Below are 24,271 nucleotides of genomic sequence, written 5' to 3'. Positions count from 1 at the left end.
GGCTAAAGCTTAGAATCAGTAGTTCATGGTGTTTTCCCCATCTTCTACTTCTGTATTCTCTCTTTCAGAACTCACTCCCTTCCTACTGCAGCCAGTCAGTCACCTATTATGTTAGTGAATAACCCATAGCCCTGTCCTGTCTGCTTTTTACTAACTCATAATTCTGTCCTGTGGATCAGAATGGGGAGGTGATTTCCACCAGCTGGGAGGTGGACACAGAGTCGCGACGGGCCATCAGCCACCTGACCCTGCAGGTTAAACCACAGGACAACCAGGCCCGAGCTGCACTGTGAAAGTGTCAACCAGGTGACCCCTGTCCCTCTGTCCGACAGCCTCAAGATCACTGTCCTCTGTGAGTCCCCGACTGCTAAGAGATACATGCACTTGAATGCTTGAACACACACACAGACACAAAAGCGATGGAATGTTTGTGTTTATTCAAATGTTTGCTAACCCAGTCATTAAAGTTATTTTCAATAGCATTCATCCCAATCACAATGACATTAACATTAGTCCTAGCTCCAATACGGAAACGAATTCTGCATTAACACGAACTCTAATACCAATATCATTAGTGAAACTAATGGCAATTATGACCCGGGCCCATATTTCACACAGAAACTCATCGGCTTGGACTTTTACAGTGAGCTAATTTAACTGAATCGCTTCAATGCACAATCCAAAGGCAATAAAGCTGGCACTTTCTGTGGCGATAGTAATGCCAGGTAATAAATGATGCATGTTCACTTCACTGCATTGGAGATTTCTCTACTACCACGACTGGAAAACAAAAAGAGAATGAAACTTCCTTCGCATCACACCAACTCTTCCTTCACGCCAACACTTGCTGTCTTTCTGCGTCAGTCAACGGTCAAAACCCCTCTCTTCTTCCTCTCCTATCCCATGTAAAAGCCATGTTTCCTCCTACCTATTCCTAGAGAGGACAAGACTTCTTAAAGTGATGTTGATGGACTAGAGATCGTTTCTTTACTTCTTCCTTTACCTTCAAATCCAGTCTTTCCATCCTTGCTATAAAATATTGATCCTGACACAGAGCACTTTATTGACTGAATTTACTGTGTATGTGTGAGTGTGTGTGTCTGTGTGTGTGTGTGAATGTGTGTGTGTGTGTGTGTGTCTGTGTGTGTGTGTGTGTGTGTGTGTGTGTGTGTGCGTGCGTGCGTGCGTGCGTGCGCGTGCATGTTTCAGTTGAGCCAAAGAAGGTGATGGTGCTGGGGTCGTTCGAGGCAAGAGAGGGGGAGGAGGTGACCCTGTGCTGTTAAACCTACACCAGTAACCCACCTGTACACATCCGCTGGTGGCTGGGCTTCAGGGAACTCAACATCACCGCACACACACAAAAAAGCACCATTCTGCACTAACTGTCATTTTTATTCAGACATTTGGTACAACACAAATAAATAAGCACAACATTTAAAACCATATAAATATAAAAATATATACAAAAATAAGACTCGTAAATATAAAAAAAGGTAAATAGACAAATAGAAACAAATGGTAGTATATAACTACAAATAGAAAGACAATCCAATCATTACACTGTTACCCTGTTGCTAACAAAAAACACAAATAAAACTAAATTGCACAAATCCTATATCACACAAATACACAAACAGAATAACACATGTATAAAGAAGAGAACCTGATTATTACACTATTGAACTTCAAACAAGAAACACACAAACTAAATTGCACAACTGCCATCTAAACCCTTGCTTGCCTTCCTTGATGCAAAGTCATCAATTACATCATCATAAGAAATCTGCCCAGCAATTGCATGGTTAATACTGATGAGAGCAAGGCCACTATGGCATTCCTGTGACATGGTGGACCTTAGGCAGGATTTGATGAGCTTCAGCTTTGAACAGCTCCTCTCTGCTTCAGCTACGGTCACTAGAAGAGTAAGACAAATTCTGAGAGCAGTCCACAAATGTGGATACATTTCTGAGAGCTCCCTTTCGTGTATGAATATCAGCAGCTCAAGCAGGGTCATGGACTTCAATGGCAGGTCAGGCAAGTTTTTCAGTTCCTGTGCAAGCTCTATGCCAACCAAGTCTGAGTCATGAAGAGGGCACGACAAAGCCTATTCCCCCTCAGGAAACTAAAATGATTTGGCATGGTGTCACGCCCTGACCTTGGACATCCTTTTATGTCTCTATTTTGGTTTGGTCAGGCCGTGAGTGGGGGTGGGCATTTCTATGTTTTGTGTTTCTATGACTTTCTATCTTTATGTTTTGGCCGAGTATGGTTCTCGATCAGGGACAGCTGTCTATTGTTGTCTCTGATTGGGAACCATACTTAGGTACCCTTTTTCCCACATGTGTTTGTGGGAAGTTGACTTTCTTAATGGCACTTAGCCTTAAGCTTCACGGTTATGTTTTGTAGTGTGTATTGTTTTGTTCGGCATCTTTCTTAATTAAAGAACATGTACGCTCACCACGCTGCACCTTGGTCCGCTTCTTTCATCAGCCGTGACAGAACTTCCCACCACCAGAGGACCAAGCAGCATAGCCAGGAGAGGCAGCCCCCCCAAAGAAATGATCTATGAGAGAGCTGCTGTGTTGGTGCATGAGGCACGACATTCGCGAGTTGATGTCACCTGAGTCAGCTCTCCATACTCGTCCTGAGGTGCATGCTAGCCGTCTGGTGAAGACTGTGCCAGCCCCACGCACCAGGCCTCCTCTGTGCGCCTCCCCAGCCCTGCACGTCTTGTGCCAGCTTGGCGCTCCAGACCTCCAGTGCGGTGAGTCCTGCGCCGGCTCTATGCACGGTTTCCCCAGTCCGCCAGGAGAACCCAGTGCTGCCTGTTCCAGCTCCCCGCATGTGCCGGGCTAAAGTGGGCTTGCAGCCAAGAGGAGTGGTGCAAGTGCTAAGCACCAGAGCTCCAGTGCTCCCCCACAGCCCGGTTCGACCTGTGCCTGCGCTCTGGTGGTGCCGGGCTAGAGTGAGCATTCAGCCTGGAAGAGTGGTGCCAAGGCTACGCACCAGATCTCCAGTGCTCCCCTACAGCCCGGTATATCCAGTGCCTCCTCCATGGACCAGGCCTCCAGTAGGTCTCCCCAGCCTGGTAAGTCCTGTGCCTGTTCCCAGAGCGGGGTCTCCTGTGTGTCTCCCCATCCTGGTGAGTCCTGTGCCTGCGCCTAAAGGTTCAGGTTTTGCCACCTTTGGCGGGGGGGGGTACTATCACGCCCTGACCTTGGAGATCCTTTTTATGTCTCTATTTTGGTTTGGGGTGGGCATTGGGGTGGGTTGGGGTGGGCATTTCTATGTTTTGTGTTTCTATGATATTCTATCTCTATGTTTTGGCCGGGTATGGTTCTGTCTATCATTGTCTCTGATCGGGAACCATACTTTAGGTACCCCTTTTCCCACCTGTGTTTGTGGGAAGTTGACTTTCTTTATGGCACTTAGCCTTAAGCTTCATGGTTTTGTTTTGTAGTGTCTATTGTTTTGTTCAGCGTCTTTTTCCCTCTTCGGGATAGGGCTGTCTGCTGCCCCCGCTGGAGTAATTGCGTGCCCATAGTAAACATAATTTATTTTGTCAAAAGTTGCTAATATATGCAAATAAAAAATATTATTGAATAGAAAACACTCTAAAGCTTCTAAAACCGTTTAAATTATGTCTGTATGTAAAGCAGAACTCTCAGGGCAGTCATTCTCCCAAACTCTCTCTTGTCATCATAAAAGTTGGCCCAACTTTGACGTCATCGCCCCCACCCTTCCCAAGCAGTTACCGGTCTGGGAACAGTCTCTCTGTCTTCTGCGCGATCTCAGCTTTCAATGGGGCTTCTCATTGTGAGAATCGCACGCTCACGAGAGTTTTGGTGGGCCGAAACCTTTCAGTCACGCGAAAAAACAGGTCACTTTTATGCGCGCTCTGCTCAGGTCCTGTCTTTTTTCCAAGATCAATTATACAATGCATGCGTTTCTGTTCGTCCTCACGATTGCTGTACACCTTTATAACATGTTAAAGCTTGATTATGAAGTTTGACAAGTTTAATCGACATATAATATGTAAGTTCGACGTTTTGGTGCGCATCCACTTGACTTTTGGCTACATTTCAACCGAAATGTGTCGTGTTTGAGAACCGAAAGACACAGACTGCAAAACTAAACGCTGTTTTTGGTAAGTATAATTCCTTCCAGGTATTCTGATGGAAGAACAGCAAAGGTAAGGGAATATTTATGTGGTAAATTTGGGTTTATGTGGACTCGAAGATAGAGGAGCCATAATGCAACTTTTTGAGCGCCGACTCATAGTATAGCCTAGTGAACGAAACCTGTAACGTTAAAAATAAATGCAACACAGCGATTGCATTCAGAAGAAGTGTATCTAACTATATATATGTAGAACATGCATATTTAGTCAAAGTTTATGATGTGTATTCCTTGTTAGCTGACGTTATCTGCCGGAGCTATCGTCATTTCTCAGGACATTTGAGTAGCATTTTTTGAACGATGCATCATTGTAAACAGAGATTTATGGATATATATAGCATATTATTAAAAAAAACATAAATGTACTGTGTAACATGTTATATTACTGTCATCTGATGAAGATTTCAAAAGGTTAGTACATTATTTTTCTTTTAATCCTGCGTTTGTTGATTGCATATTTTTTTCAACTTGGCTATGCAAATTAGCCGTGTCTTCGGTGGTGGTTTGACATAAATATGTGCTATGTTTTCGCCGTAAAACATTTTAGAAATCTGACTTGCTGGGTAGATAAACAAGGTGTATATCTTTCATTTGAGCCATTGGACTTGTTAATGTGTGGAGGTTAAATATTTTTAGGAATATTTTTACGTTCCATGCGCCACCTTCCAGCTGATCGTGGGGGGGTGTTCCAAAATTGGAACCCTAGTCCCCTTCTGGTTAATTAAAGAACATGTACGCTCACTACGCTGAACCTTGGTCCGCTCCTTTCATCAGCCATGACACATGGGTCCTGAGATCCTCAAAAGGTTCTACAGCTGCAACATCGAGAGCATCACTGCCTGGTAAGGCAATTGCTCGGCCCTGACCGCAAGGCACTACTACTAAAAAAATCAAAAACTTTCTGTCCAAAAATGACGCAGAAAAAATGAATCCATGCTTTTTTTCACTTCTAGGTAAGACTACTGCAATGCTCTACTTTCCGGCTGCTAGAATCCTGACTAGAACCAAAACATTTTATCATATTACTCCAGTGCTAGCCTCTCTACACTGGCTTCCTGTCAAAGCAAGGGCTGATTTCAAGGTTTTACTGCTAACCTACAAAGCATTACATGGGCTTGCTCCTACCTATCTCTCTGATTTGGTCCTGCCGTACATACCTACAAGTACGCTACAGTCACAAGACGCAGGCCTCCTAATTGTCCCTAGAATTTCTAAGCAAACAGCTGGAGGCAGGGCTTTCTCCTATAGAGCTCCATTTTTATGGAACGGTCTGCCTACCCATGTCAGAGACGCAAACTCGGTCTCAACCTTTAAGTCTTTACTGAAGACTCATCTCTTCAGTGGGTCATATGATTGAGTGTAGTCTGGCCCAGGAGTGGGAAGGTGAACGGAAAGACTCTGGAGCAACGAACCGCCCTTGCTGTCTCTAACCCTAGCTCCCCGACACATAAACTACTGCAGCATAAATACTGGAGGCTGAGACAGGAGGGGTCAGGAGACACTGTGGCCCCATCCGAGGACACCCCCGGACAGGGCCAAACAGGAAGGATATAACCCCACCCACTTTGCCAAAGCACAGCCCCAACACCACTAGAGGGATCACTTCAACCACCAACTTACCATCCTGAGACAAGGCTGAGTATAGCCCACAAAGATCTCCGCCACGGCACAACCCAAGGGGGGGGGGGGGCGCCAACCCAGACAGGATGACCACAACAGTGAATCAACCCACTCAGGTGATGCACCCCTTCCAGGGATACTCACCTTATTCGGTGTCCTGTGTGAATCTAAGTGTGCGTTCTCTAAATCTCTCCTCCTCTCTTTCTTTCTCTCTCTCTCGGAGGACCTGAGCCCTAGGACCATGCCCCAGGACTACCTGACATGATGACTCCTTGCTGTCTCCAGTGCACCTGGCCGTGCTGCTGCTCCAGTTTCAACTGTTCTGCCTTATTATTATTCGACCATGCTGGTCATTTATGAACATTTGAACATCTTGGCCATGTTCTGTTATAATCTCCACCCGGCACAGCCAGAAGAGGACTGGCCACCCCACATATGCTCTCTCTAATTCTCTCTTTCTTTCTCTCTCTCGGAGGACCTGAGCCCTAGGATCATGCCCCAGGACTACCTGACATTATGACTCCTTGCTGTCCCCAGTCCACCTGACCGTGCTGCTGCTCCAGTTTCAACTGTTCTGCCTTATTATTATTCGACCATGCTGGTCATTTATGAACATTTGAATATCTTGGCCATGTTCTGTTATAATCTCCACCCGGCACAGCCAGAAGAGGACTGGCCACCCCACATAGCCTGGTTCCTCTCTAAGTTTCTTCCTAGGTTTTGGCCTTTCTAGGGAGTTTTTCATAGCCACTGTGCTTCTACACCTGCATTGCTTGCTGTTTGGTGTTTTAGGCTGGGTTTCTGTACAGCACTTTGAGATATCAGCTGATGTACGAAGGGCTATATAAATACATTTGATTTGATTTTGATTTTTGATTTACAGAGGGTAGTGCGCACGGCCCAGTACATCACTGGGGCTAAGCTGCCTGCCATCCAGGACCTCTGCACCAGGTTGTGTCAGAGGAAGGCCCTAAAAATTGTCAAAGACGCCAGCCACCCCAGACTGTTCTCTCTACTACCGCATGGCAAGTGGTACCGGAGTGCCAAGTCTAGGACAAAAAGGCTTCTCAACAGTTTTTACCCCCAAGCCATAAGACTCCTGAACAAGTAAACAAATGGCTACCTGGATGATTTGCATTGTGTTCCCCCCCCCCAACCCCTCTTTTATGCTGCTGCTACACTCTGTTTATCATATATGCATAGTCACTTTAACTATACGGTACATTCATGTACATACTACCTCAATTGGGCCGACCAAACAGTGCTCCCGCACATTGGCTAACCGGGCTATCTGCATTGTGTCCTGCCACCCACCACCCGCCAACCCCTCTTTTACACTACTGCTACTCTCTGTTCATCATATATGCGTAGTCACTTTAACCATATCTACATGTACATACTAGCTCAATCAGCCTGACTAACCGGTGTCTGTATGTAGCCTCGCTACTTTTATAGCCTCGCTACTGTATATAGCCTGTCTTTTTACTGTTGTTTTATTTCTTTACTTACTTATTGTTCACCTGACACATTTTTTGCACTATTGGTTAGAGCCTGTAAGAAAGCATTTCACTGTAATACCTGTTGTATTCGGCGCAAGTGACAAATAAACTTTGATTTGATTTATATCTATTAGAATACACCAACTAACTTCTAGGGATTTTTTCACCACTCACCAAAGGTCTTCCTGAAATACTGGTGGTGGCAACTTCGTCTATGACTTTCATTCCTTGGGAAAACAAAGTTAGGTGGTACCTCACCTGCTCCTCTGCAAACTAGTTGTGTCTGAATTCTGTCAGTCAGAACTGAATGCCAGTCAGCAGGGTCTGTAGACAGTGGTTCATCCTCAGCAGCAGGCTCTGTAGACAGTGGTTCATCCTCAGCAGCAGGCTCTGTAGACAGTGGTTCATCCTCAGCAGCAGGCTCTGTAGACAGTGGTTCATCCTCAGCAGCAGGCTCTGTAGACAGTGGTTCATCCTCAGCAGCAGGATTTGGTGGGGATGCTGCCACAAGGCATTTCTAATGGAGAGCACATGGGCATTAGTTTACACACGTCATTCACAGCATTTATAGTGGTGGAGATTCCCGCATACATAACCAGTTATAATAAAATCACCATTGTCACCTACAATGCGAAAACTTAAAACTTTGCAAAAGGGAAATTGACTTTGTTTATGTTATGCCAGGATGCACTGTCAGAATGTGAGTGTTGCTGGTGCATGAAGTCAGGCGCAGAAGAGCAAAATGAGTGAGCAACATACTTTAGTAAAAAAATAAAGGCACAAGAAACAAATACACTTGACCAATAACCAACGGTAAATATTACGCACGGGTGAACACAGCACCCGTCGAAGAACCAGCCATCATGAACCGAACTGAACATAGAAATAATCACGGGCACATCAAACATGGGGGAAACAGAGGGTTAAATACATGAACATGTAATAGGATAATGAAAACCAGGTGTGTAGAAAATAAATACAAAACCAATGGAAAATGAAAGATGGATCAGCGATGGCTAGAAGACCGGTGACGTCGACCGCCGAATGCCGCCAGAACAAGGAGAGGGACCGACCTCGGCGGAAGTCATGACATGCACACAAAAACACATGTGCGTATACCCACACCCACATACACACGTGCGCACAAACACACCTGAAGAATCCTGCTGGGGACAAATGGGAGTAAATGGGTCTTCATCCTCATCCTCAGGCTCAGACAACATTTGAGAAGACATCTCCTCCGGCGCTAACAAGATGGCGCCGGAGGAGATGGCCGTCGTTTTACGGTCTCCTAACGAATTGTGGTATTGTGTGTTTTTTTGCAATATTTGTAAATTATTTTGTACATAATGTTTCTGCAACCGTATCTTAATCGAAAATCAAATCAAGAATCAGCTTTCTATTCCGCAACAAAGCCTCCTTCACTCACGCTGCCAAGCTTACCCTAGTAAAACTGACTATCCTACCGATCCTCGACTTCGGCGACGTCATCTACAAAATTGCTTCCAACACTCTTCTCAGCAAACTGGATGCAGTTTATCACAGTGCCATCCGTTTTGTCACTAAAGCAACTTATACTACCCACCACTGCGACTTGTATGCTCTAGTCGACTGGCCCTCGCTACATATTCGTCGCCAGACCCACTGGCTCCAGGTCATCTACAAGGCCATGCTAGGCAAAGCTCCGCCTTATCTCAGCTCACTGGTCACGATGGCAACACCCATCCGTAGCACGCGCTCCAGCAGGTGTATCTCATTGATCATCCCTAAAGCCAACACCTCATTCGGCCGCCTTTCGTTCCAGTACTCTGCTGCCTGTGACTGGAACGAATTGCAAAAATCGCTGAAGTTGGAGACTTTTATGTCCCTCACCAACTTCAAACATCAGCTAGCTGAGCAGCTAACCGATCGCTGCAGCTGTACATAATCTATTGGTAAATAGCACACCCATTTTCACCTACCTCATCCCCACAGTTTTTATTTAATTACTTTTCTGTTCTTTTGCTACTTTTCTGTTCTTTTGCACACCAATATCTCTACCTGTACATGATCATCTGATCATTTATCACTCCAGTGTTAATCTGCAATATTGTAATTATTCGCCTACCTCCTCATGCCTTTTGCACACATTGTATATAGACTCCCCTTTTTTCTCTGTGTTACTGACTTGTTAATTGTTTACTCCATGTGTAACTCTGTGTTGTCTGTTCACACTGCTATGCTTTATCTTGGCCAGGTCACAGTTGCAAATGAGAACCTGTTCTCAACTAGCCTACCTGGTTAAATAAAGGTGAAATAAAAAATAAAATAAAATAAAAAAAGGCAGAAAAGAGTTTCTGGATATCAGGACAGCGATCACTTACCTCGGATTAGACAAAGATTTCTTCAACAAAAACAACAACAGCAGCAAGCAGGACTCACACGATATTCTACAAACAACCCACAGGGCAGACATCCCAATTATTCGTAAAAGGAAGTGACGCAGAGGACGAAGAGCCGGATGCCTCGTCTGGACCCGCAGAAGACAAAGAGCCGGATGCCTCGTCTGGACCCGCAGAAGACGAAGAGCCGGATGCCTCGTCTGGACCCGCAGAAGACGAAGAGCCGGATGCCTTGTCTGGACCCGCAGAAGACGAAGAGCCGGATGCCTCGTCAGGACCCGCAGAAGACAACTAGGAAAGCTGCCGTTACCGTCAATATCACTCGCCACCGCGCAACATTGGACAATAAACTAGACGAGGTAAGATCACGAATATCCTACCAACGGGACAAAAAAAACTGTAATATCCTATGGATATTACAGCGCCGACAGAGATGGCCGCCTCGCTTCGCGTTCCTAGGAAACTATGCAGTTTTTTGTTTTTTTACGTGTTATTTCTTACATTAGTACCCCAGGTCATCTTAGGTTTCATTACATACAGTCGAGAAGAACTACTGAATATAAGATCAGCGTCAACTCACCATCAGTACAACCAAGAATATGTTTTTCGCGACGCGGATCCTGTGTTCTGCCTTTCAAACAGGACAGCGGAATGGATCCCATGCTGCGACCCCAAAAAACGACTCCGAAAAAGAGGGAAACGAGGCGGTCTCCTGGTCAGACTCCGGAGACGGGCACACTGTGCACCACTCCCTAGCATTCTTCTTGCCAATGTCCAGTCTCTTGACAACAAGGTTGATGAAATCCGAGCAAGGGTAGCATTCCAGAGGGACATCAGAGACTGTAACGTTCTTTCCTTCACGGAAACATTTACATTTACATTACATTTAAGTCATTTAGCAGACGCTCTTATCCAGAGCGACTTACAAATTGGTGCATTCACCTTATGACATCCAGTGGAACAGCCACTTTACAATAGTGCATCTAAATCTTTTAGGAGGGGGGGGTGAGAAGGATTACTTATCCTATCCTAGGTATTCCTTAAAGAGGTGGGGTTTCAGGTGTCTCCGGAGGTGGTGATTGACTCCGCTGTCCTGGCGTCGTGAGGGAGTTTGTTCCACCATTGGGGGGCCAGAGCAGCGAACAGTTTTGACTGGGCTGAGCGGGAACTGTACTTCCTCAGTGGTAGGGAGGCGAGCAGGCCAGAGGTGGATGAATGCAGTGCCCTTGTTTGGGTGTAGGGCCTGATCAGAGCCTGGAGGTACTGAGGTGCCGTTCCCCTCACAGCTCCGTAGGCAAGCACCATGGTCTTGTAGCGGATGCGAGCTTCAACTGGAAGCCAGTGGAGAGAGCGGAGGAGCGGGGTGACGTGAGAGAACTTGGGAAGGTTGAACACCAGACGGGCTGCGGCGTTCTGGATGAGTTGTAGGGGTTTAATGGCACAGGCAGGGAGCCCAGCCAACAGCGAGTTGCAGTAATCCAGACGGGAGATGACAAGTGCCTGGATTAGGACCTGCGCCGCTTCCTGTGTGAGGCAGGGTCGTACTCTGCGGATGTTGTAGAGCATGAACCTACAGGAACGGGCCACCGCCTTGATGTTAGTAGAGAACGACAGGGTGTTGTCCAGGATCACGCCAAGGTTCTTAGCGCTCTGGGAGGAGGACACAATGGAGTTGTCAACCGTGATGGCGAGATCATGGAACGGGCAGTCCTTCCCCGGGAGGAAGAGCAGCTCCGTCTTGCCGAGGTTCAGCTTGAGGTGGTGATCCGTCATCCACACTGATATGTCGGCCAGACATGCAGAGATGCGATTCGCCACCTGGTCATCAGAAGGGGGAAAGGAGAAGATTAATTGTGTGTCGTCTGCATAGCAATGATAGGAGAGACCATGTGAGGTTATGACAGAGCCAAGTGACTTGGTGTATAGCGAGAATAGGAGAGGGCCTAGAACAAAGCCCTGGGGGACACCAGTGGTGAGAGCGCGTGGTGAGGAGACAAATTCTCGCCACGCCACCTGGTAGGAGCGACCTGTCAGGTAGGACGCAATCCAAGCGTGGGCCGCGCCGGAGATGCCCAACTCGGAGAGGGTGGAGAGGAGGATCTGATGGTTCACAGTATCGAAGGAAGCCGATAGGTCTAGAAGGATGAGAGCAGAGGAGAGAGAGTTAGCTTTAGCAGTGCGGAGCGCCTCCGTGATACAGAGAAGAGCAGTCTCAGTTGAATGACTAGTCTTGAAACATGACTGATTTGGAACAAGAAGGTCATTCTGAGAGAGATAGCGGGAGAGCTGGCCACGGACGGCACGTTCAAGAGTTTTGGAGAGAAAAGAAAGAAGGGATACTGGTCTGTAGTTGTTGACATCGGAGGGATCGAGTGTAGGTTTTTCAGAAGGGGTGCAACTCTCGCTCTCTTGAAGACGGAAGGGACGTAGCCAGCGGTCAGGGATGAGTTGATGAGAGAGGTGAGGTAAGGGAGAAGGTCTCCGGAAATGGTCTGGAGCAGAGAGGAGGGGATAGGGTCAAGCGGGCAGGTTGTTGGGCGGCCGGCCGTCACAAGACGCGAGATTTCATCTGGAGAGAGAGGGGAGAAAGAGGTCAGAGCACAGGGTAGGGCAGTGTGAGCAGAACCAGCGGTGTCGTTTGACTTAGCAAACGAGGATCGGATGTCGTCGACCTTATTTTCAAAATGGTTGACGAAGTCATCTGCAGAGAGGGAGGAGGGGGGGGAGGATTCAGGAGGGAGGAGAAGGTGGCAAAGAGCTTCCTAGGGTTAGAGGCAGATACTTGGAATTTAGAGTGGTAGAAAGTGGCTTTAGCAGCAGAGACAGAGGAGGAAAATGTAGAGGAGGGAGTGAAAGGATGCCAGGTCCGCAGGGAGGCGAGTTTTCCTCCATTTCCGCTCGGCTGCCCGGAGCCCTGTTCTGTGAGCTCGCAATGAGTCGTCGAGCCACGGAGCGGGAGGGGAGGACCGAGCCGGCCTGGAGGATAGGGGACATAGAGAGTCAAAGGATGCAGAAAGGGAGGAGAGGAGGGTTGAGGAGGCAGAATCAGGAGATAGGTTGGAGAAGGTTTGAGCAGAGGGAAGAGATGATAGGATGGAAGAGGAGAGAGTAGCGGGGGAGAGAGAGCGAAGGTTGGGACGGCGCGATACCATCCGAGTAGGGGCAGTGTGGGAAGTGTTGGATGAGAGCGAGAGGGAAAAGGATACAAGGTAGTGGTCAGAGACTTGGAGGGGAGTTGCAATGAGGTTAGTGGAAGAACAGCATCTAGTAAAGATGAGGTCGAGCGTATTGCCTGCCTTGTGAGTAGGGGGGGAAGGTGAGAGGGTGAGGTCAAAAGAGGAGAGGAGTGGAAAGAAGGAGGCAGAGAGGAATGAGTCAAAGGTAGACGTGGGGAGGTTAAAGTCGCCCAGAACTGTGAGAGGTGAACCGTCCTCAGGAAAGGAGCTTATCAAGGCATCAAGCTCATTGATGAACTCTCCGAGGGAACCTGGAGGGCGATAAATGATAAGGATGTTAAGCTTGAAAGGGCTGGTAACTGTGACAGCATGGAATTCAAAGGAGGCGATAGACAGATGGGTAAGGGGAGAAAGAGAGAATGACCACTTGGGAGAGATGAGGATCCCGGTGCCACCACCCCGCTGACCAGAAGCTCTCGGGTGTGCGAGAACACGTGGGCGGACGAAGAGAGAGCAGTAGGAGTAGCAGTGTTATCTGTGGTGATCCATGTTTCCGTCAGTGCCAAGAAGTCGAGGGACTGGAGGGAGACATAGGCTGACATGAACTCTGCCTTGTTGGCCGCAGATCGGCAGTTCCAGAGGCTACCGGAGACCTGGAACTCCACGTGGGTCGTGCGCGCTGGGACCACCAGATTAGGGTGGCCGCGGCCACGCGGTGTGGAGCGTTTGTATGGTCTGTGCAGAGAGGAGAGAACAGGGATAGACAGACACATAGTTGACAGGCTACAGAAGAGGCTACACTAATGCAAGGAGATTGGAATGACAAGTGGACTACACGTCTCGAATGTTCAGAAAGTTAAGCTTACGTAGCAAGAATCTTACATGGCTCACTGGAGAGACGCTATCCGATGCGGTGCAGCCAACGGGTTTCTCCACGCATCGCGCCGACAGAAACAGACATCTTTCTGGTAAGAAGAGGGGCGGGGGCGTATGCCTTATGGCTAACGAGACATGGTGTGATGTAAGAAACATACAGGAACTCAAATCCTTCTGTTCACCTGATTTAGAATTCCTCACAATCAAATGTAGACCGCATTACCTACCAAGAGAATTCTCTTCGATTATAATCACAGTCGTATATATCCCCCCCCAAGCAGACACATCGATAGCTCTGAACGAACTTTATTTAACTCTTTGCAAACTGGAAACCATTTATCCGGAGGCTGCATTCATTGTTGCTGGGGATTTTAACAAGGCTAATCTGAAAACAAGACTCCCTAAATGTTATCAGCATATCGATTGCGCAACCAGGGGTGGAAAAACCTTGGATCATTGTTACTCTAACTTCCGCGACGCATATAAGGCCCTGCCCCGCCCCCCTTTTGGAAAAGCTGACCACGACTCCATTTTGTTGATTCCTGCCTACAGACAGAAACTAAAACAAGAGGCTCCCACGCTGAGGTCTGTCCAACGCTGGTCCGACCAAGCTGACTCCACACTCCAAGACTGCTTCCATCACGTGGACTGGGATATGTTTCGTATTGCGTCAGTTAACAATATTGACGAATACGCTGTTTCGGTGTGCGAGTTCATTAGAACGTGCGTTGAAGAGGTCGTTCCCATAGCAACGATTAAAACATTCCCTAACCAGAAACCGTGGATTGATGGCAGCATTCGCGTGAAACTGAAAGCGCGAACCACTGCTTTTAATCAGGGCAAGGTGTCTGGTAACATGACCGAATACAAACAGTGCAGCTATTCCCTCCGCAAGGCTATCAAACAAGCTAAGCGTCAGTACAGAGACAAAGTAGAATCTCAATTCAACGGCTCAGACACAAGAGGCATGTGGCAGGGTCTACAGTCAATCACGGACTACAAGAAGAAACCCAGCCCAGTCACGGACCAGGATGTCTTGCTCCCAGGCAGACTAAATAACTTTTTTGCCCGCTTCGAGGACAATACAGTGCCACTGACACGGCCTGCAACGGAAACGTGCGGTCTCTCCTTCACTGCAGCCGAGGTGAGTAAGACATTTAAACGTGTTAACCCTCGCAAGGCTGCAGGCCCAGACGGCATCCCCAACCGCGCCCTCAGAGCATGCGCAGACCAGCTGGCCGGTGTGTTTACGGACATATTCAATCAATCCCTATACCAGTCTGCTGTTCCCACATGCTTCAAGAGGGCCACCATTCTTCCTGTTCCCAAGAAAGCTAAGGTAACTGAGCTAAACGACTACCGCCCCGTAGCACTCACTTCCGTCATCATGAAGTGCTTTGAGAGACGAGTCAAGGACCATATCACCTCCACCCTACCTGACACCCTAGACCAACTCCAAATTGCTTACCGCCCAAATAGGTACACAGACGATGCAATCTCAACCACACTGCACACTGCCCTAACCCATCTTGACAAGAGGAATACCTATGTGAGAATGCTGTTCATCGACTACAGCTCGGCATTCAACACCATAGTACCCTCCAAGCTCGTCATCAAGCTTGAGACCCTGGGTCTCGACCCCGCCCTGTGCAACTGGGTACTGGACTTCCTGACGGGCCGCCCCCAGGTGGTGAGGGTAGGCAACAACATCTCCTCCCCGCTGATCCTCAACACTGGGGCCCCACAAGGGTGCGTTCTGAGCCCTCTCCTGTACTCCCTGTTCACCCACGACTGCGTGGCCACGCACGCCTCCAACTCAATCATCAAGTTTGCGGACAACACAACAGTGGTAGGCTTGATTACCAACAACGACGAGACGGCCTACAGGGAGGAGGTGAGGGCCCTCGGAGTGTGGTGTCAGGAAAATAACCTCACACTCAACGTCAACAAAACTAAGGAGATGATTGTGGACTTCAGGAAACAGGAGAGGGAACACCTCCCTATCCACATCGATGGAACAGTAGTGGAGAGGGTAGCAAGTTTTAAGTTCCTCGGCATACACATCACAGACAAACTGAATTGGTCCACTCACACAGACAGCATCGTGAAGAAGGCGCAGCAGCGCCTCTTCAACCTCAGGAGGCTGAAGAAATTTGGCTTGTCACCAAAAGCACTCACAAACTTCTACAGATGCACAATCGAGAGCATCCTGGCGGGCTGTATCACCGCCTGGTACGGCAACTGCTCCGCCCTCAACCGTAAGGCTCTCCAGAGGGTAGTGAGGTCTGCACAACGCATCACCGGGGGCAAACTACCTGCCCTCCAGGACACCTACACCACCCGATGTTACAGGAAGGCCATAAAGATCATCAAGGATAACAACCACCCGAGCCACTGCCTGTTCACCCCGCTATCATCCAGAAGGCGAGGTCAGTACAGGTGCATTAAAGCTGGGACCGAGAGACTGAAAAACAGCTTCTATCTCAAGGCCATCAGACTGTTAAACAGCCACCACTAACATTGAGTGGCTGCTGCCAACACACTGACACTGACTCAACTCCAGCCACTTTAATAATGGGAATTGATGGGAAATGATGTAAATATATCACTAGCCACTTTAAACAATGCTACCTTATATAATGTTACCTACCCTACATTATTCATCTCATATGCATACGTATATACTGTACTCTATATCATCGACTGCATCCTTATGTAATACATGTATCACTAGCCACTTTAACTATGCCACTTTGTTTACATCCCTATCTCAAATGTATACACTGTACTCGACACCATCTACTGTATCTTGCCTATGCTGCTCTGTACCATCACTCATTCATATATCCTTATGTACAATTTTTTTATCCCCTTACACTGTGTATAAGACAGTAGTTTTGGAATTGTTAGTTTGATTACTTGTTGGTTATTACTGCATTGTCGGAACTAGAAGCACAAGCATTTCGCTACAATCGCATTAACATTTGCTAACCATGTGTATGTGACAAATACAATTTGATTTGATTTGATTTGCTTCACAGAATCGTGGCTGAATGACGACATGGATATTCAGCTAGCGGGATACACGCTGCACCGACAGGATAGAACAGCACCGGCAGGATAGAACAGCACATCTAGAGACTTCCTTAAATTTCTTGCACCAGCTGTTGTTTACAAATATGCACAGACGAGGGGGGCCGGTTTAAATTTAAGGAAGTCTCTTAGCTGGCGCAAAGACTACACTCAGTCAGCTGTATAAGGAAATAAGCAAAAAGGAAACCATTCACCCAGAGGCGGCGCTCCTAGTGGCCGGAGACTTTAACTTCTTTGAGATAGGGGGCGCTCTTTTCATTTTTGGATAAAAAACGTTCCCGTTTTAAACAATATATTTTGTCACGAAAAGATGCTCGACTATGCATGTAATTGACAGCTTTGGAAAGAAAAAACTCTGACGTTTCCAAAACTGCAAAGATATTATCTGTGAGTGCCCCAGAACTAATGCTACAGGCGAAACCAAGATGAAGTTTCATACAGGAAATGCCCCAGATTCTGAAGGCGCTGTGTTCCAATGTCTCCTTATATGGCTGTGAATGCGCCAGGAATGAGCCTGCCCTTTCTGTCGTTTCCCCAAGGTCTCTGCAGCATTGTGACATATTTGTAAGCATATCATTGGAAGATTGACCATAAGAGACTACATTTACCAGGTGTCCGCCCGGTGTCCTGCGTCAAAATTATTGCGTAATCTCCAGGTCCATGCGCGTTCCATTTCTTCAGAGGAGAAACTAAACTGCCACGAATGACTTATCATCTAATAGATATGTGAAAAACACCTTGAGGATTGATTCTAGACAACGTTTGCCATGTTTCTGTCGATATTATGGAGTTAATTTGGAAAAAGTTTGCGTTTTAATGACTTAATTTTTGGGTTTTTTCTTACCCAAACGTGATGAAGAAAACGGAGCGATTTGTCTACACAAATAATATTTTTGTAAAAACTGAACATTTGCTATCTAACTGAGAGTCTCCTCATTGAAAACATCTGAAGTTCTTCAAAGGAAATGATTTTATTTGAATGCTTTTCTTGTTTTTGTGAAAATGTTGCATGCTGAATGCTAGGCTAAATGCTCTGCTAGGCTATCAATACTCTTACACAAATGCTTGTTTAGCTATGGTTCAAAAGCATATTTAGAAAATCTGAGATTACAGTGTTGTTAACAAAAGGCTAAGCTTGAGAGCAATATATATTTATTTCATTTCATTTGCGATTTTCATGAATAGTTAAAGTTGCGTTATGCTAATGAGCTTGCCTAGAGAATTACACTCCTGGATACAGGTTTTTTTCGTAGCCAAACGTGATGAACAAAACGGAGCGATTTGTCCTACACAAATAATCTTTTTGCAAAAACTGAACATTTGCTATCTAACTGAGAGTCTCCTCATTGAAAACATCTGAAGTTCTTCAAAGGTAAATGATTTTATTTGAATGCTTTTCTTGTTTTTGTGAAAATGTTGCATGCTGAATGCTAGGCTAAATGCTATGCTAGGCTATCAATACTCTTACACAAATGCTTGTTTAGCTATGGTTCAAAAGCATATTTTGAAAATCTGAGATGACAGTGTTGTTAACAAAAGGCTAAGCTTGAGAGCAAATATATTTATTGAATTTAATTTGCGATTTTCATGAATAGTTAACGTTGCGTTATGGTAATGAGCTTGAGGCTGTATTCACGATCCCGGATCCCGGAAACTTAAATAATTTCTACCAAATCTCTATCAACATGTTAAATGTGCAACCAGAGGGAAAACAATTCTAGATCACCTGCACTCCACACACAGAGATGCGTACAAAGCTCTCCCTCGCCCTCCATTTGGTAAATCCGACCACTACTCTATCCTCCTGATTGCTGCTTACAAGCAAAAATTAAAGCAGGAAGCACCAGTGACTCGGTCTATAAAAAATGGTCAGATGAAGCAGAAGCAAAACTACAGGACTGCTTTGCTAGCACAGACTGGAACATGTTCCGGGATTCTTCCAATGATAGAGGAATACACCACATCAGTCACTGTCTTTATCAATAAGTGCATTGAGGACGTCGTCCCCACAGTGACTGTACGTACATACCCCAACCAGAAGCCATAGATTACAGGCAACATTCGTACTGAGCTAAAGGTAGAGCTGTCGCTTTCAAGGTGCGGGACTCTAACCCGGAAGCTTACAAGAAATCCCACTATGCCCTGCGACGAACCATCAAACAGGCAAAGCGTCAATACAGGGCTAAGTTGAATTATACTACACTGGCTCCGATGCTCGTGGCATGTGGCAGGGCTTGCAAACTATTACAGACTATAAAGGGAAACACAGTCACAAGCTGCCAAGTGACACGAGCCTACCAGACGAGCTAAATCACTTCTATGCTCGCTTTGAGGCAAGCAACACTGAGGCATGCATGAGAGCATCAGCTGTTCCGGACGACTGTGTGATCACGCTCTCCATAGCCGACGTGAGTAAGACCTTTATATAGTCAACATTCACAAGGCTGCGGGGCCAGACGGATTACCAGGACGTTTGCTCCGGGCATGTGCTGACCAACTGGCAGGTGTCTTCACTGACATTTTCAACATGTCCCTGATTGAGTCTGTAATACCAACATGCTTCAAGCAGACCACCATAGTCCCTGTGCCCAAGAACACAAAGGCAACCTGCCTAAATGACTACAGACCCGTAGCACTCATGTCCATAGCCATGAAGTGCTTTGAAAGGCTGGTAATGGCTCACATCAACAACATTATCCCAGAAACCCTAGACCCAATCCAATTTGCATTCCCCCCAAACAGATCCACAGATGATGCAATCTCTATTGCACTCCACACTGCCCTTTCCCACATGGACAAAAGGAACACTATGTGAGAATGCTGTTCATTGATTATAGCTCAGCGTTCAACACCATAATACCTTCAAAGCTCATCACCAAGCTAAGGATCCTGGGACTAAAGACCTCCCTCTGCAACTGGATCCTGGACTTCCTGACAGGCCGCCCCCAGGTGGTGAGGGTAGGTAGCAACACATCTGCCACGCTGATCCTCAAAACTGGATCTCCCCAGGATGCGTCCCCATTCTCATCGGCGAGGCTATAGTGGAGCAGGTTGAGAGCCTCAAATTCCTCGGTGTTCACATCATCAACAAACTAGATTGGTCCAAACACACCAAAGCAGTCATGAAGAGGGCACGACAAAGCCTATTCCCCCTCAGGAAACTAAAAAGATTTGGCATGGGTCCTGAGATCCTCAAAAGGTTCTACAGCTGCAACATCGAGAGCATCCTGCCTGGTACGGCAATTGCTCGGCCTCCGACCGCAAGGCACTTCAGAGGGTAGTGCGTACGGCCCAGTACATCACTGGGGCAAAGCTGCCTGCCATCCAGGACCTCTACACCAGGCGGTGTCAGGCTCTAAAAATTGTCAAAGACCCCAGCCACCCCAGTCATAGAATGTTCTCTCTACTACCGCATGGCAAGCGGTACCGGAGTGCCAAGTCCAGGACAAGGAGGCTTCTCAACAGTTTTTACCCCCAAGCCATAAGACTCCTGAACAGGTAACCAATTGTTATCCGGACTAATTGCATTAGTACTGTACAAAGTTAGAGGTGCGCTATTTGATAGATTCCCCAGCACCCCCTACCTCGGGCTTCCAGTGGGGAGACCTGAGGTTAACTTACCCCTGCCCCCCTCCCCATCTCGTACTTCTGAGTGGGAGACCTTCCCAGGCAGTAGCCTGCCTAGCTCACAAACTAGAATCAGGGCGCCCACTCCGATAAGGTTAATTGACCCGCAGGCCCACACGGTCACATGATATCATTGACGTAATGTGCCAATGAACGATAGAAAACTGATCGCGCAAATGCCACCATTTTTTGTGTGGGTGCCTCATGCCAACCCAGGAAAGATGCAGCCCTGGGCGGCTGCCCATGTCGCCCATACCTAAATCCGCCACTGCTGCATCATACACTATCAACCTACTTGCATGAAATCGCTCAGGAAATGTTTGAGTGAGCTAAACCAGACAGGTTCCAGACAGGAGAGCACATGGGGCAGAAAGTAATTGCTAAGGTCAACCAGAAAGTGACATTTATGGACAGAAAAGACACATTTCTAGATAAAGGAAGCTTCCAGAAAACACTTCCAGCAGCATTAGTGCAGCTTCGGTGTGTACTACCTGCTTTGCATTAGTGCAGCTTTGGTGTGTACTACCTGGTACAGCAGCTCACTAAGTTCTTCAAGAACAAGCTACAGACAGCTCAGAATAAAACATAATGGGCCATTCTGAATTTTAGCCCTCAGGCTCATGTTAGCCCTTCTTAGCTCAGTGAACTACAGTGAACTACAGTGGCTATCAGTTGAAGCTGAGATTGCATCTAAAAAACTATCTTACTACATTTTAGGGACTCTCATTCCTACGCCACGAGAGGCAGTGCCACAGATTTTGTGCCATGTCGATTCAAGAGCAGTACTGTTCAGAACGACAGAGGTAGAGTGGAACAAACTCCCGGCTGAGATAAAAACTGTTTCTGCCAGTCTTAGGTTCAAACACTACCGCAAGGCTTGGCTAATGTTGACATAGCCTCCTAGCAAAGTGTAAAGCCACTCTGCACTGGTGAAGTGATTTGGTAGATCTGCATATCTGCTTTTTTTGTAAATACGTAAATATGTGGACATTGTGTATAATGGAATGTATGGTACAGAGTGCCCATGTCACTTGTATTGTCCTGCAGCCACTTCAAATCAAATCAAATCGTATTTGTCACATGCGCAGAATACAACAGGTAGACCTTACCAGGAAATGCTTAGTTACAAGCCCTTAACCAACAATGCAGTTCAAGAAATAGAGTTAAGAAAATATTTACTAAATTAACTAAAGTAAAAACATTTTTTAAAGTAACACAAGAAAATGACATAACAATAACGAGACTGTACACAGGGGGTAATGGTACAGAGTCAATGTGCGGGGATACAGGTTGTCGAGGTAATTTGTAAAGTGACTATGCATAGATAATAAACAGTGAGTAGCTGGGGCGGGAGGTCAGTGTAAATAGTCTGGGTGGCCATTGAATTTACTTGTTCAGCAGTCTTATGGCTTGGGGGTAGAAGCTGTTAAGAAGCCTTTTGGTCCTAGACTTGACGCTCCGGTACCGATTCCCGTGCGGTAGCAGAGAGAATAGTCAATGACTTGGGTGACTGGAGTCTTAGACACCTCTTAGTACGATCCTGGATGTCAGGAAGCTTGGCCCCAGTGATGTACTGGGCCGTACGCATTACCCTCTGTAGCATCTTACGGTCATATACCGAGCAGTTGCCATACCAGGCGATGATGCAGCTGGATAACTTTTTGAGGATCTGAGGACCTATGCCAAATCTTTTCACCCTTTTCAAAAGGGTGTTGTAGTGCCCTCTTCACAACTGTGTTGTGTTGGTGTGTTTGGACCATAATAGTTTGTTGGTGATTTGGATAGCAAGGAACTTGAAACTCTCGACCGGCTAAACTTCAGCCCTGTCGATGTTAATGGTCGCCTGTTCAGCCCTCCTTTTCCTATAGTATACGATCAGCTACTTTGTCTTGTACACATTGAGGGAGAGGTTGTTGTCCTGGCACCCCACTGCCTGGTCTCTGACCTCCTCCCTATAGGCTGTCTCATTGTCGTCAGTGATCTGGCCTACCAATCACTAAATCAATCAATCAAATGTATTTCTAAAGCCCTTTTTACATAAGCCATGTAAACCCCAAACAACAAGCAATGCAGATGTAGAAGCACGGTGGCTAGGAAAAACTCCCTAGACAGGCCAGAACCTAGGAAGAAACCTAGAGAGGAACCAGGCTCTGAGGGGTGGCCAGTCCTCTTATGTCTGTGCCGGGTGGAGATTATAACAGAACATGGCCAAGATGTTCAAACGTTCATAGATGACCAGCAGGGTTAGATAATAATAATCAGAGTGGTTGTAGGGGATGCAACAGGTCAGCACCTCAGGAGTAAATGTCAGTTGGCTTTTCATAGCCGATCATTCAGAGTTAGAGACAGCAGGTGCGGTAGAGAGAGAGAGAGTCAAAAACAGCAGGTCCGGGACAAGGTAGCAGGTCCGGTGAACAGGTCAGGGTTCCATAGCCGCAGGCAGAACAGTTGAAACTGGAGCAGCAGCATGACCAGGTGGACTGGGCACAGCAAGGAGTCATCCTGCCAGGCAGTCCTGAGGCATGATCCTAGGGCTCAGGTCCTCCAAGAGAAAGAGAGAAAGAAATAGAGGGAGAAAGAGAGAAAAAGAGAGAGAGAGAATTACAGGGAGCATACTTAAATTCACATAGGACGCCAGATTAGACAAGATTGATTTATGTAATCTCTATGACATGTCATATCTGTCATTTCAAAATGTATATGGTCATGCCTATATTTGGCGTTGGTAAACATGGTAATTCTAGTTGGAGCTTCATCGCTCGGAAGACCTCGGACACTTCACATGGACGAAAGCCTGGTTTAGGGGTAGTGAGTTTTTAACATTTTGTCTTTGTACCCTGTTGTGTTGGGGGATGTTTATGACATATTTGTTCTATGGAAAGTTTGGTGTTCTAGGTGGGGGGTAGTGCCAGTCCTTCGCTTTCATTGATTTGCTAAGCAGTGGCTATCAGAAACGCATCGATTTAAAATATTCTAACACTCGTCATGTTGTGGTAATAATATATTTACAACCTTTCTGATATGACCAATGTGATTAAAGTTACGTTGTGGAATGTGAACGGACTAGGTTCATATTTAAATAGACTTATGGTATTGAATTGTCTTAAACAAAAAAACTCAGACGTGATTATGCTCCTAGAACCCCCTACTGGAAAAGGATGCTCCTAGGGTGGGAGACAGATGGATGGCTAGTGCTTACCATAATATATTCAACCCCCCTCCCAAAATAGGTGTTTCTATTCTATTTTCCAAAGGTATACATATTCAAGTGGAAAAATAATTTAACGACAAAGAGGGACGAATCTTGATTTTACTTGTAAAGATTTCAGGACAAAATATAATATTGGGAAATATTCATGCCCCAAATTCTAATGAACACAAGGGGAGACAGAGAGCTGGTTTCAAGCACAGGGTGCAGCAGGTGTTTATTGTAAAGGACCACAGGAGGAGGCAGGTAGCTGGGTCCAGGGGCAGGCATAAGGTCATACACAGGGGTCCAAAAGGGCAACAGTACAGGCAGGGAAAGGCTAGTAATGTAGTCCGGGAGATCAGGCAATAGGTAGACAACAGGAAATCCGATAGGCTAAAGTACAGGTAGGGTATAGGCAAAAGGCGTCGTTATTGAGGCAGGCCAAAACTATCATACATGGGAGGTGCTAAATCACAGGAAACCCATCGCTCTGAAATATGTCACAAAACAAACAATACCTCACAGTGATGGGGTGCAAAGAACTGAACTAAATAGTATGTGATAATGGCATACAGGTGTGTGAACAGGTGATTAGAATTCAGGTGATTGGGATCTAGAGAGTGAGCTGCG

General features: G+C 46.6%; 1 pseudogene; it reads left to right on the top strand.

Moving 5' to 3' along the window:
* LOC118367806 (nephrin-like) overlaps window positions 1-24,271 on the top strand; it is a 49,157-nt pseudogene that overhangs the window by 3,723 nt on the left and 21,163 nt on the right.

Source organism: Oncorhynchus keta, chromosome 34 (genome assembly GCF_023373465.1).
Source record: "Oncorhynchus keta strain PuntledgeMale-10-30-2019 chromosome 34, Oket_V2, whole genome shotgun sequence".
In the NCBI taxonomy this organism is placed as follows: Eukaryota; Metazoa; Chordata; class Actinopteri; order Salmoniformes; family Salmonidae; genus Oncorhynchus; species Oncorhynchus keta.
Note: the sequence above shows the minus strand (reverse complement) of the source record. Positions and strands in the feature narration are given on the sequence as shown.